We start from the raw sequence: 12,231 nt of genomic DNA, 5'->3' as shown, positions 1-12,231 counted from the left end.
GAATGCTGTCTGCCTAAGGGTACTTTGCACTTGAACAGCAGCCCTTTGGGGAGGGGCTGTAGCTCAGTGGTAGAGCATCTGCCTTGTACACAGAAGGTCCCAGGTTCAGTCCCCTGTGGCATCTCCAATTAGGGGTGGGAGAGACTCCCTGTCTGAAAATCCTGGAAAGCCGCTGCCGGTCAGTGTAGACAATATTGAGCTACATGGAGCAATGGTCTGATTCAGTATAAGGCAGCTTCCTGTGTTCCACCTGCCATTTAACATGCGAAAATGGAAGGGTATATTTTTAAAAAAGGTATGGTGTGCAGGGATCTCCTCTTCAAAGAAAACAGACAGTAGTCTGACTGCCATAGCTAAGGCTTTTGTGCCAAACCATGGTTTTCACTAACTGCAGCTGACAAACCAAACCATCGTTCAGAGTTGCTCGTTTGCTGTCATTGTCTGCTTGCTCCGCAGATCACCAGTGTGGCACCCCTGGCATCTGCAGAGCCTCTGAGCCCCCCACCCCTGGCAGCTGCTTTGCTACGAGGGTTACTCTTTCCCCCTTTGAAAAGCACATAAAGCTGAAGGGAAAAGCTGAAAGAGTGATCCTTTTCCTCTCTTCCCACTTCCTCGTTCATTTTCAAGGCTCAGATTTGCACCTGAGCAGCAGGACAGAAGGCAGTGTCCTAAAGTGTAGGGGGAAAGGGGGGAGCGATCTGGGACACTGAGCCAAGGCAAATGGAAGGGTGAGGGTGGACAAGGGAGAGGGAGAGAGAGAGTGCCACAGGAGTCAAGAGGGAGACGGGCCCAAATGCAACTGGTGGGTGGAACCAGAGTCAAAAGTGGCTGGAGCAACAAATGTTGCCTAGTTTCAACATGTATTCACACATCTCTCTCCACGCATGAAATGAAGAGGCATGATCAGGGCTCAGAAACGCAGCCCGGCAAAAATGCTCAAGCAGGGTTTGAAGCAAGGCCAGTTGGAGGTGTGGCTGGGGAGGGGATGTGGCATGGTGCGAGTCCTAAGGGCCAGAAAGAGAAGCCTGGAGGGCCACACTTGGCTGAGTTTCCCCACCACTATAACAGAGCACAATATGTCAAAGTATTGTGTTTTCATGCAGCCAACACTAAGGCTGCAGTCATAACCCCTCTTAACTGGAGTCACATTGAAATCAATAGGGCTTACTTCTGAGTAGACATGGTTAGGATTACGCTGTTGAACTTTTACTATAGCCATCTTAAGAACATAAGAAGAGCCTGCTGGATCAGGCCAGTGGCCCATCTAGTCCAGCATCCTGTTCTCACAGTGGCCAACCAGGTGCCTGGGGAAAGCCCGCAAGCAGGACCTGAGTGCAAGAACACTCTCCCCTCCTGAGGCTTCCTGCAACTGGTTTTCAGAAACATACTGCCTCTGACTAGGGTGGCAGAGCACAGCCATCATGGCTAGTAGCCATTGATAGCCCCGTCCTCCATGAATTTGTCTAATCTTCTTTTAAAGCCATCCAAGCTGGTGGCCATTACTGCATCTTGTGAGAGCAAATTCCATAGTTTAACTATGCACTGAGTAAAGAAGTACTTCCTTTTGTCTGTCCTGAATCTTCCAACATTCAGCTTCTTTGAATGTCCCCGAGTTCTTGTATTATGAGAGAGGTCTTTTCTCTATCCACTTTCTCAATGCCATGCATAATTTTATACACTTCTATCATGTCTCCTCTGACCCGCCTTTTCTCTAAACTAAAAAGCCCCAAATGCTGCAACCTTTCCTCGTAAGGGAGTCGCTCCATCCCCTTGATCATTCTGGTTGCCCTCTTCTGAACCTTTTCCAACTCTATAATATCCTTTGTGAGATGAGGCGACCAGAACTGTACACAGTATTCCAAATGCGGCCGCACCATAGATTTATACAATGGCATTATGATATCGGCTGTTTTATTTTCAATACCTTTCCTAATTATCGCTAGCATGGAATTTGCCTTTTTCACAGCTGCCGCACACTGGGTCGACATTTTCATCGTGCTGTCCACTACAACCCCAAGGTCTCTCTCCTGGTCGGTCACCGCCAGTTCAGACCCCATGAGCGTATATGTGAAATTCAGATTTTTTGCTCCAATATGCATAATTTTACACTTGTTTATATTGAATTGCATTTGCCATTTTCCCGCCCATTCACTCAGTTTGGAGAGGTCTTTTTGGAGCTCTTCGCAATCCCTTTTTGTTTTAACAACCCTGAACAATTTAGTGTCATCAGCAAACTTGGCCACTTCACTGCTCACTCCTAATTCTAGGTCATTAATGAACAAGTTGAAAAATACAGGTCCCAATACCGATCCTTGAGGGACTCCACTTTCTACAGTCCTCCATTGGGAGAACTGTCCGTTTATTCCTACTCTCTGCTTTCTGCTTCTTAACCAATCCCTTATCCACAAGAGGACCTCTCCTCTTATTCCATGACTGCTAAGCTTCCTCAGAAGTCTTTGGTGAGGTACCTTGTCAAACGCTTTTTGAAAGTCTAAGTACACTATGTCCACTGGATCACCTCTATCTATATGCTTGTTGACACTCTCAAAGAATTCTAGTAGGTTACTGAGACAGGACTTTCCCTTGCAGAAGCCATGCTGGCTCTGCTTCAGCAAGGCTTGTTCTTCTATGTGCTTGGTTAATCTAGCTTTAATAATACTTTCTACCAGTTTTCCAGGGACAGAAGTTAAGCTAACTGGCCTGTAATTTCCGGGATCCCCTCTGGATCCCTTTTTGAAGATTGGCGTTACATTTGCCACTTTCCAGTCCTCAGGCACGGAGGAGGACCCGAGGGACAAGTTACATATTTTAGTTAGCAGATCAGCAATTTCACATTTGAGTTCTTTGAGAACTCTCGGGTGCATGCCATCCGGGCCTGGTTATTTGTCAGTTTTTATATTGTCCATTAAGCCTAGAACTTACTCTCTCGTTACCACTATTTGTCTCAGTTCCTCAGAATCCCTTCCTGCAAATGTTAGTTCAGGTTCAAGGATCTGCCCTGTATCTTCCACTGTGAAGACAGATGCAAAGAATTCATTTAGCTTCTCTGCAATCTCCTTATCGTTCTTTAGTACGTTTTTGACTCCCTTATCATCCAAGGGTCCAATCGCCTCCCTAGATGGTCTCCTGCTTTGAATGTATTTATAGAATTTTTTGTTGTTGGTTTTTATGCTCTTAGCAATGTGCTCCTCAAATTCTTTTTTAGCATCCCTTATTGTCTTCTTGCATTTCTTTTGCCAGAGTTTGTGTCCTTTTTTATTTTCTTCATTCGGACAAGACTTCCATTTTCTGAAGGAAGACTTTTTGCCTCTAAGAGCTTCCTTGACTTTGCTCGTTAACCATGCTGGCATCTTCTTGGCCCTGGCGGTACCTTTTCTGATCTGCGGTATGCACTCCAGTTGAGCTTCTAATATAGTGTTTTTAAACAACTTCCAAGCATCTTCGAGTGATGTGACCCTCTGGACTTTGTTTTTCAGCTTTCTTTTTACCAATCCCCTCATTTTTGTGAAGTTTCCTTTTTTGAAGTCAAATGTGACCGTGTTGGATTTTCTTGGCAATTGGCCATTTACATGTATGTTTAATTTAATAGCACTGTGGTCACTGCTCCCAATCGGTTCAACAACACTTACATCTCGCACCAGGTCCCTGTCCCCACTGAGGATTAAGTCCAGGGTTGCCGTCCCTCTGGTCGGTTCCATGACCAACTGGTCTAGGGAATAGTCATTTAGAATATCTAGAAACTTTGCTTCTTTGTCATGACTGGAACAGATATGCGGCCAGTCTATGTCCGGGTAGTTGAAGTCACCCATTACTACCACATTTCTAGTTTGGATGCTTCCTCAATTTCATATCTCATCTCAAGGTCTCCCTGAGCATTTTGATCAGGGGGACAATAGATCTTTTTTAAGCACAAGTAAAATTGTGAAAATGCCTTCAATCTTCTTTTAAGAAGTCCTCCCCCCCCCCTTGGTCCTGATCCTAGAATATAGTATTAACTCATTCTACTTTGTCTTCTTAGGCTTTGAAAAAGCCTAATTGCTGTGTAGGAGGAACAAGGATGGGGACGCCCACCTCCGTGGGCCACCTCCGGCTTCCAGGCCACTATTCTTCCCCCCTCGACCTATCTGTTTCTAGATTCTTCTGAGACTCTTCTGTCGCCCTGGGCTCCTGTAAATAGATAATAAGATTTTATTTCTTTTGGAGAGACCCTAATGTAGGGCAAAAATCTTGAAACAGCAGGCTGAACCTTGACAAGAGGCAGCTGGACAGCCATCTATTGGGAATGCTTCAATTTGGATTCCTGCACTGAGCAGGGGGTTGGACTCGATGGCCTTATAGGCCCCTTCCAACTCTACTTTTCTATGATTTCTAGGTGGCAGTCCTAAAGCCATCAGGAGACTAATGCTCCTGGGCCTGCTGCAAGCCTCCTCTCAACATAGGTTGGTGCCTTCTTCCCTTCCTTCTTCTCAGTCACCATTTGGCCGAGTTTCTGGATATGGGGTGGGTCCATCAGGATGGGACTTTGGAGCGGAGCAGAGCAGGAATCCCCAAACTGCCCCCACCATGGACCACGTAAAAATTGCTGATGGTCTTGGCGGAGCACTTAATTATTTTTCAGACTGTTGTAAGCGATTGTAATGCCCTGTGTGTGCTAGACATTATGTGATTTGTTTAAACTGTATTTTTATTGCTTCTCTTATTTCTTATGTATTGCATTTTATTGCATTACAGTTTGAATTCTACAGAATGTAATTTGCAATACAATAAAATACAATGTAAGAAATAAGAGAAGCAACAAAAATACCATTCAAAATCAGTTTGCATATTTAACACGGGCGTGCCACAGACCACCTGAATGAAGCTCGTGGGCCGCCCTTAGTCCACGGATCACAGTTTGGGAACCCCTCAGCAGAATGCACAGGAGGGTCTGTAGCCGACAGAAGAGGCTGTGGCGTGTATGTGGTGCCCACATCAAATGTCCCCATGGGCCCAAAAAAGTTGGCCACCCCTGTGTAACCCGTTGAAGGCACAGTTGGCAGGAATGTAAAAGGCCGCTTTCACAATTGCAGCACTCACTCTGTGGAACTCCCTGCTTCAGGAGATACATGTTTCCCCCCTCTCTGACAGCGTTTCATCACTAGAAAACTTTTTTCATTTCAGCGTCCTCGGGTCTACAGTACTGAGTTTGCTGGCTCTCTTCCTTTGGTTAACAGTCCTTGTTTTCTGCTTGTCAGTTTTGCCGCTTATTTTTTCCCATGCTTTTGTATTTAGGTCTTTTTAGTTTTTATGTCTGCTGCCTTCAGTGCCTCATTTTGAACTAGAAAAGTGTGTGTCGTGTGTTGGTGGGAGAGCTTGGAAAAGTTACTTTTTTGAACTACAACTTCCATCAGCCCCAGCCAGCATGGCCACTGGATTGGGCTGATGGGAGTTGTAGTTCAAAAAAGTAACTTTTCCAAGCTCTGGTTGGTGGTATAAATAACTTTGATAAAATAAACCAGTAATGTTACTGTCCGTTTAAGATAACAAATTATCCATTGATTCTTTTCATTATTTTATCACCAAAACAAAGGGGTGTCCAGTGCTGCATCCTTCTAGTGCTAATTCTATATACAAATAGCAAACTCATTCTTCAAGTGTTCTTTCTTACATAGACATGACACACATACACATTCTAGAGGGAGGTAGCAGCAGAATTGGGTGAACCCCAAGTTTTGCAGAAATACAAAAAAGCTTTAGGGAAAAAAATCTTAAAAGATAGCACCCCAAAACAATGAGGACTGAACATGCTTAGTTGGCTCAGAATGCTAGCTGTTGAGAGGGGTGGGGGGAGCATGGAATGGAGTAGCCTAGGACATGGTTGGCTGAGAGCAGCATTCCACGCTGCAACCTTTTGTTGCAGGTTCTCCTTATTCCCATATAATACAAAAGGTTTTTTTTCCCCTAAGCTTGAAAAAACTGGTATCTTCCTTCAAACATTTTATCTGTCAAACTAACTCATCTGCGCCTAGAACTTTTGGGAAGCTGCTTCATAGTCGCTGGAAAAAGCAGCCATTTTTCAAGTCCGAGCTCAAATTATGTTTGCTGCAATATTCCTCGAGAGATTGAAGCTGCAATCCAATACATATCTACTCAGAAGCTCTACTGGCTTAAATGGGACTTACTCCCAGGTGTGTATTGGATTGCAGCCTTAGAGTTGCAGACTCTTGTGATTCTACAGCAGCCTCTGCCAACTTGATGCCTTCCAGCTGTTTGGGACTACAAATCCCATCAGCTGCAGCCAGCATGGTCAATAATCAGGAATGATGGAAGATGTAGTCCTGGAGGACCACACAGGGTCCCCCCATTCATTTTGCCTGACGAAGAGTTCTGGACGATTCGAAAGCTTGCCCACTTTTGTGACATTTTAGTTGGTCCCAACAAAAGTATTGCCCAAATGTGGATTTTGGAGCACATGAGGAATGTAGGCAGCTGTCAAGCTGAGTCAGACCATCTAAGAACATAAGAACACAAGAAGAGCCTGCTGGATCAGGCCAGTGGCCCATCTAGTCCACAATCCTGTTCTCACAGTGGCCAACCAGGTGCCTGGGGGAAGCCCACAAGCAGGACCCGAGTGCAAGAACACTCTCCCCTCCTGAGGCTTCCGGCAACTGGTTTTCAGAAGCATGCTGCCTCTGACTAGGGTGGCACAGCACAGCCATCACGGCTAGTAGCCATTGATAGCCCTGTCCTCCATGAATTTGTCTAATCTTCTTTTAAAGCCGTCCAAACTGGTGGCCATTACTGCATCTTGTGGGAGCAAATTCCATAGTTTAACAATGCGCTGAGTAAAGAAGTACTTCCTTTTGTCTGTCCTGAATCTTCCAACATTCAGCTTCTTTGAATGTCCACGAGTTCTAGTATTATGAGAGAGGGAGAACTTTTCTCTATCCACTTTCTCAATGCCATGCATAATTTTATACACTTCTATCATGTCTCCTCTGACCCGCCTTTTCTCTAAACTAAAAAGCCCCAAATGCTGCAACCTTTCCTCGTAAGGGAGTCGCTCCATCCCCTTGATCATTCTGGTTGCCCTCTTCTGAACCTTTTCCAACTCTATATCCTTTTTGAGATGAGGCAACCAGAACTGTACACAGTATTCCAAATGCGGCCGCACCATAGATTTATACAACGGCATTATGATATCGGCTGTTTTATTTTCAATACCTTTCCTAATTATCGCTAGCATGGAATTTGCCTTTTTCACAGCTGCCGCACACTGGGTCGACATTTTCATCGTGCTGTCCACTACAACCCCGAGGTCTCTCTCCTGGTCGGTCACCGCCAGTTCAGACCCCATGAGCGTATATGTGAAATTAAGATTTTTTGCTCCAATATTTTGCTCCAATATGACTGGCAGCGGCTCGCCAGGGTTTTAGACGGGACGTTCCCAGCCCTACCTGAAGGTGCCGGGGATTGAACCTGGGATGTTCTGCAAGAAAAAGAGGTGCATGACCACTGATCTTCGGCCCTTCCTCCTTCTGTAAGTTAACCATGCCTGAATATCCAGCTTCATTGGATGACCCCTGGTTCAAATGTCATGAGACAAAAAGTGCTTCTGTATTTATGGTTTCATAAGCAGAAATACCCATTCTGCATGCAGAAATACTGCAAACCAAGGGGAGGGGAAATAAATGCCACAGAAATATTTGAGAAAACGTGTCAATAATTTTACCAGCATTTCCTAAACTGTACATATAAACACCAGCTCACGAGGCTACGGATTGAGAGACTGGTAGTTTTGTTAGCTCGGTGCCATGTTCTCTTAAAATGTTGTCTGCAGTTGTTCCTACTTCCATCATTAATGTGTGTAACTCCTGTCGCGCTGCGATAGTACGTGTGTGGTCCAATACAACACCAAAAGCAGGTTCAGGTATAGAAAAGATCCAGTCACAGGCAATGATTTCTTTTAAGTCTTTACTGAGACATTTAGAGTTACAACCAGCTTCTTCCACATAAACGCTACACCCCCACGTACTTTCGGTTTCTCTCAGCCTTATGTAGATAAGAGTGCCCTTGTGATGGCACAGCTGCCATCTATGGCCTTGGCACTCTTCCCAACCAACTTAACCCCATAAGAGCAGGTTTGTCCGTTGCTTTCCTCTCTGTGAGGAACACACACATAACCTGAGAGCCCAACAACTCCATGATCAAAATCCTCCGAAAACTTGTCCTCCGTTATCAGAAATTTCTTTTTATTAGAGGCAATCCCACACCAGGCCTGTGAATCGTGGGATAACAGCCACTGACGTTTGTTGATGGTTGTGTGTGTAAAATTCTTTTCAGAATGTTTCTAACTGAGCAGGTTTCCCTTCAATTTTATTTATTTTATTTATTTATTTAATTACGCTTTTAAACCGCCCTATAGCAACGAGCTCTCAGGGCGGTGTACAGCAAGATAAAACCACATTTAAAAAAGAACAAGTGTGGAGTACAGCATACAATATAAAACATATTTAAAAACAAAATTAGAATACAAAAAATAAAAATACAATTACAGTTAAATTTAAAATAAAATTAAATTTAAGCTTAAAATGCCTGGGCGAAGAGGTAGGTTTTTACCTGGCGCCGAAAAGATAACAAAGAAGGCGCCAGGCGTATCTCATCTGGGAGGGCATTCCATAATTCGGGGGCCACCACTGAAAAGGCCCTAGATCTAATTGTTGTTCTCCGGGCCTCCCTATGAGTTGGGACCCGGAGAAGGGCCTTAGATGTCGAGCGCAGTGAACGGGTAGGTACATAGCGAGAGAGGCGTTCCATCAGATATTGCGGTCCGATGCTGTTAAGGGCTTTATAGGTAAGAACCAACACTTTGAATCTGGCCCGGAAACATATAGGTAGCCAGTGCAGTTGGGCCAGAATAGGTGTTATATGGTCGAATTTCTTCGTCCCAGTAAGAACTCTGGCCGCAGCATTCTGCACTAGCTGAAGTTTCCGAATCGTCTTCAAAGGTAACCCTACGTAGAGTGCATTACAGTAATCCAATCTAGAGGTTACCAGAGCGTGAATAACTGAGGCAAGGTTCTCCCTGTCCAGATAGGGTCATAGTTGGGCTACCAGCCGAAGCTGGTAGAACGCATTCCGTGCCACCGAGGCTACCTGAGCCTCAAGTGACAGGAGCGGATCTAATAAGACCCCCAAACTATGGACCTGCTCCTTTAGGGGGAGTGTAACCCCATCCAGAGCAGGTCTGACATCAACCACCTGGGCAGAGTACCCCCCCACCAACAGCATCTCAGTCTTGTCAGGATTGAGTTTCAGTTTATTAGCTCTCATCCAGTCCATTATCGCGGCCAGGCAGCAGTTCAGTACATTGACAGCCTCACCTGAGGAAGATGAAAAGGAGAAGTAGAGTTGCATATCATCAGCATATTGCTGAAAACGCACTCCAAAACTCCTGATGACCTCACCCAGCGGCTTCATATAGATATTAAAGAGCATGGGGGACAGAACTGAACCCTACGGGACCCCATATTGGAGTACCCAGGGACTCGAGTAATGCTCCCCAAGCATCACCTTCTGGAGGCGATTCCCAAGATAGGATTGCAGCCACTGCCAAGCAGTGCCTCCAATTCCTAAGTCCGTGAGTCGCCCCAGAAGGATACCATGGTCGATGGTATCAAAAGCCGCCGAGAGATCAAGGAGAATCAACAGAGTTACACTCCCTCTGTCTTTCTCCCGACAGAGGTCATCATACAGGGCGACCAAGGCTGTTTCTGTACCAAACCCCGGACGAAAGCCCGATTGAAATGGGTCCAGATAATCAGTTTCATCCAAGAGAGCCTGGAGTTGGTGAGCGACCACGCGCTCTAGAACCTTGCCCAGAAATGGAACATTTGCTACCGGTCTATAGTTGTTAAAATTATCAGGGTCCAAGGAGGGCTTTTTTAGGAGCGGTCTCACCACCGCCTGTTTCAGGCAGAGTGGGACCACTCCCTCTCGTAAAGAGGCATTAATCACCTCCTTGGCCCAACCGGCTGTTCCATTCCTGCTAGCTTTTATTAGCCATGAGGGGCAAGGATCCAGAGCAGAAGTGGTCGCCCGCACCTGTCCGAGCACCTTGTCCACATCCTCGAGCTGTACCAACTGAAACTCATCAAATAAAACCGGACAAGACTGTGTTCTGGACACCTCATTAGATTCAACTGCTACAATATTGGAGTCAAGGTCCCGGCAGATGTTAGTGATCTTATCTTGGAAGTGCCTCGCAAACTCATTACAGCGGGCTATTGATGGTTGTATTGCATCCGGAGGACCAGAGTGTAGAAGTCCCCGGACAACTTTATAAAGTTCCGCTGGGCGGTTACAAGATGACTGAATGGAGGCAGCAAAGTACTGCTTCTTTGCTGCCCTCACCGCCTTCACATAACGTTTGGTAGAGGCCTTCACAAGAGCATAATTACAGCCGTCGGGAGTTCGCCTCCATTTGCACTCAAGCCGTCTCCTTTCTTGCTTCATCACTCTTAGCTCCGAGGTAAACCAAGGAGCCAATTGAGCTCTGCAACGGAGAGGGCGCACCGGGGCGATTGTGTCAACTGCCTGGGTCATTTCCGTATTCCACAGAGTGACCAGGGTTTCGACAGAATCGTCAGTTTTATCAGCCGGAAAATTCCCTAGAGCCCTTTGAAATCCCTCAGGATTCATTAGTCTCCGGGGACGGACCATCTGAATCGGTCCTCCACCCTTGCAGAGGGGAGAAGACAATGTGAGTCTAAATCTCAATAGGCGGTGATCTGTCCATGACAAAGGAATAGATGTAAAATTCCTTACTCCCAGATCACCATCCCCTAACCCAGTGGCAAAAATCAAGTCTAGAGTATGTCCTGACACATGCGTAGGGCCAGTAACAAATTGAGACAGCCCCATGGCTGTCATGGAGGTCATGAAGTCCTGAGCCGCTCCAGACAAAGCAGCCTCGGCATGGATGTTGAGATCCCCCAATACCAGAAGCTTGGGGGATCGCAACACCAAATCCGAGACCACCTCCGTCAGCTCAGTTAGGGAAGCTGTTGGGCAGCAGGGTGGACGGTACACCAACAGTATTCCCAGTCTGTCTCGCTGACCCAATGCAATGTGCAGACACTCCAGGCCATTAGCCACCTGGATAGGGTGCCTAACGAGAGGAATGGAACTTTTATAGACCACAGCGATTCCCCCTCCCCGACCCTCGGATCTACCCAGATGCTGGACCGAATATCCAGGTGGGCACAACTGGGAGAGATTAATACCTCCCAGATCGCTCACCCAGGTTTCGGTAATACATGCCAGATCGGCCACCTCATCCATAATTAAATCATGGATGAGGGAGGTTTTATTATTTACCGATCTGGCATTAAGAAGCAGCAACTGGAGATCCGAGGGTTGGCTGATAAGACTACCAGCAATCCTGTGGGTGTGAGGAGGACCGGAACACGGCACAGCCACCAATTGTCTGGGTCGAGTTCCCCTTAACTGGCATGTCTTCCTCACAGCACCATACCTCCCATTACCCGTCACTGCACTGATTGGGGCCCCCTTTGGTCCTCCCTCCCAGCACACTATCCTCTCACCCAGGCACATAATAAAAATAAAATAAATAACAAAGCTCATATTTTATACACAATCACACACTCATTCATACAACCACTCAAATTAGCTGGGATATTTCAATCTGTTCAAAGAGACCATTTCCAGAGAGAGAGAAAAGTACATCTGTATAGCTTTATGTGGGTACAAAGCTTTCACATATACAAGCTGGAAAACAAAATACACGAACCAACAGATGTTAGCATTAGTAGCAGTTATATTGTGAATAGGAACACAGAAAACTGCCTTCGGCTGACTCAGACCATTGGTTCATTTAGCTCAGTACTGCCTACACTGACTGGCAACAGCCCTCCAGGGTTTCATGCAGGGGAAATTCCCAGCCCTCCCTAGAGAGGGCACTGGGGATTGAACCTGGGACCTTCTGCATACAAGGCAGATGCTCTGCCACTGAGCTAGGGCCCTTCCCCTATAAAGCTGCATTAAAGGACTCCTGAAATTAGGAATACAGGGTTGTATCCAACTAAAGTCTACTCACAGTAAAACCGCTGAAATTAAAGCTAGGACTGGGGAGGGCACCTGTGAGAAAACTAGAAAAGGTCCTCAAATGCAAAGATGTGTCACTGAATACTAAAGTCAGGATCATTCAGACCATGGTATTCCTGATCTCTA

The sequence above is a fragment of the Rhineura floridana genome, chromosome 3, assembly GCF_030035675.1.
Source record: "Rhineura floridana isolate rRhiFlo1 chromosome 3, rRhiFlo1.hap2, whole genome shotgun sequence".
NCBI lineage: Eukaryota > Metazoa > Chordata > Lepidosauria > Squamata > Rhineuridae > Rhineura > Rhineura floridana.
The sequence above is the reverse complement of the archived record's forward strand: the minus strand, read 5'-3'. Positions refer to the sequence as shown.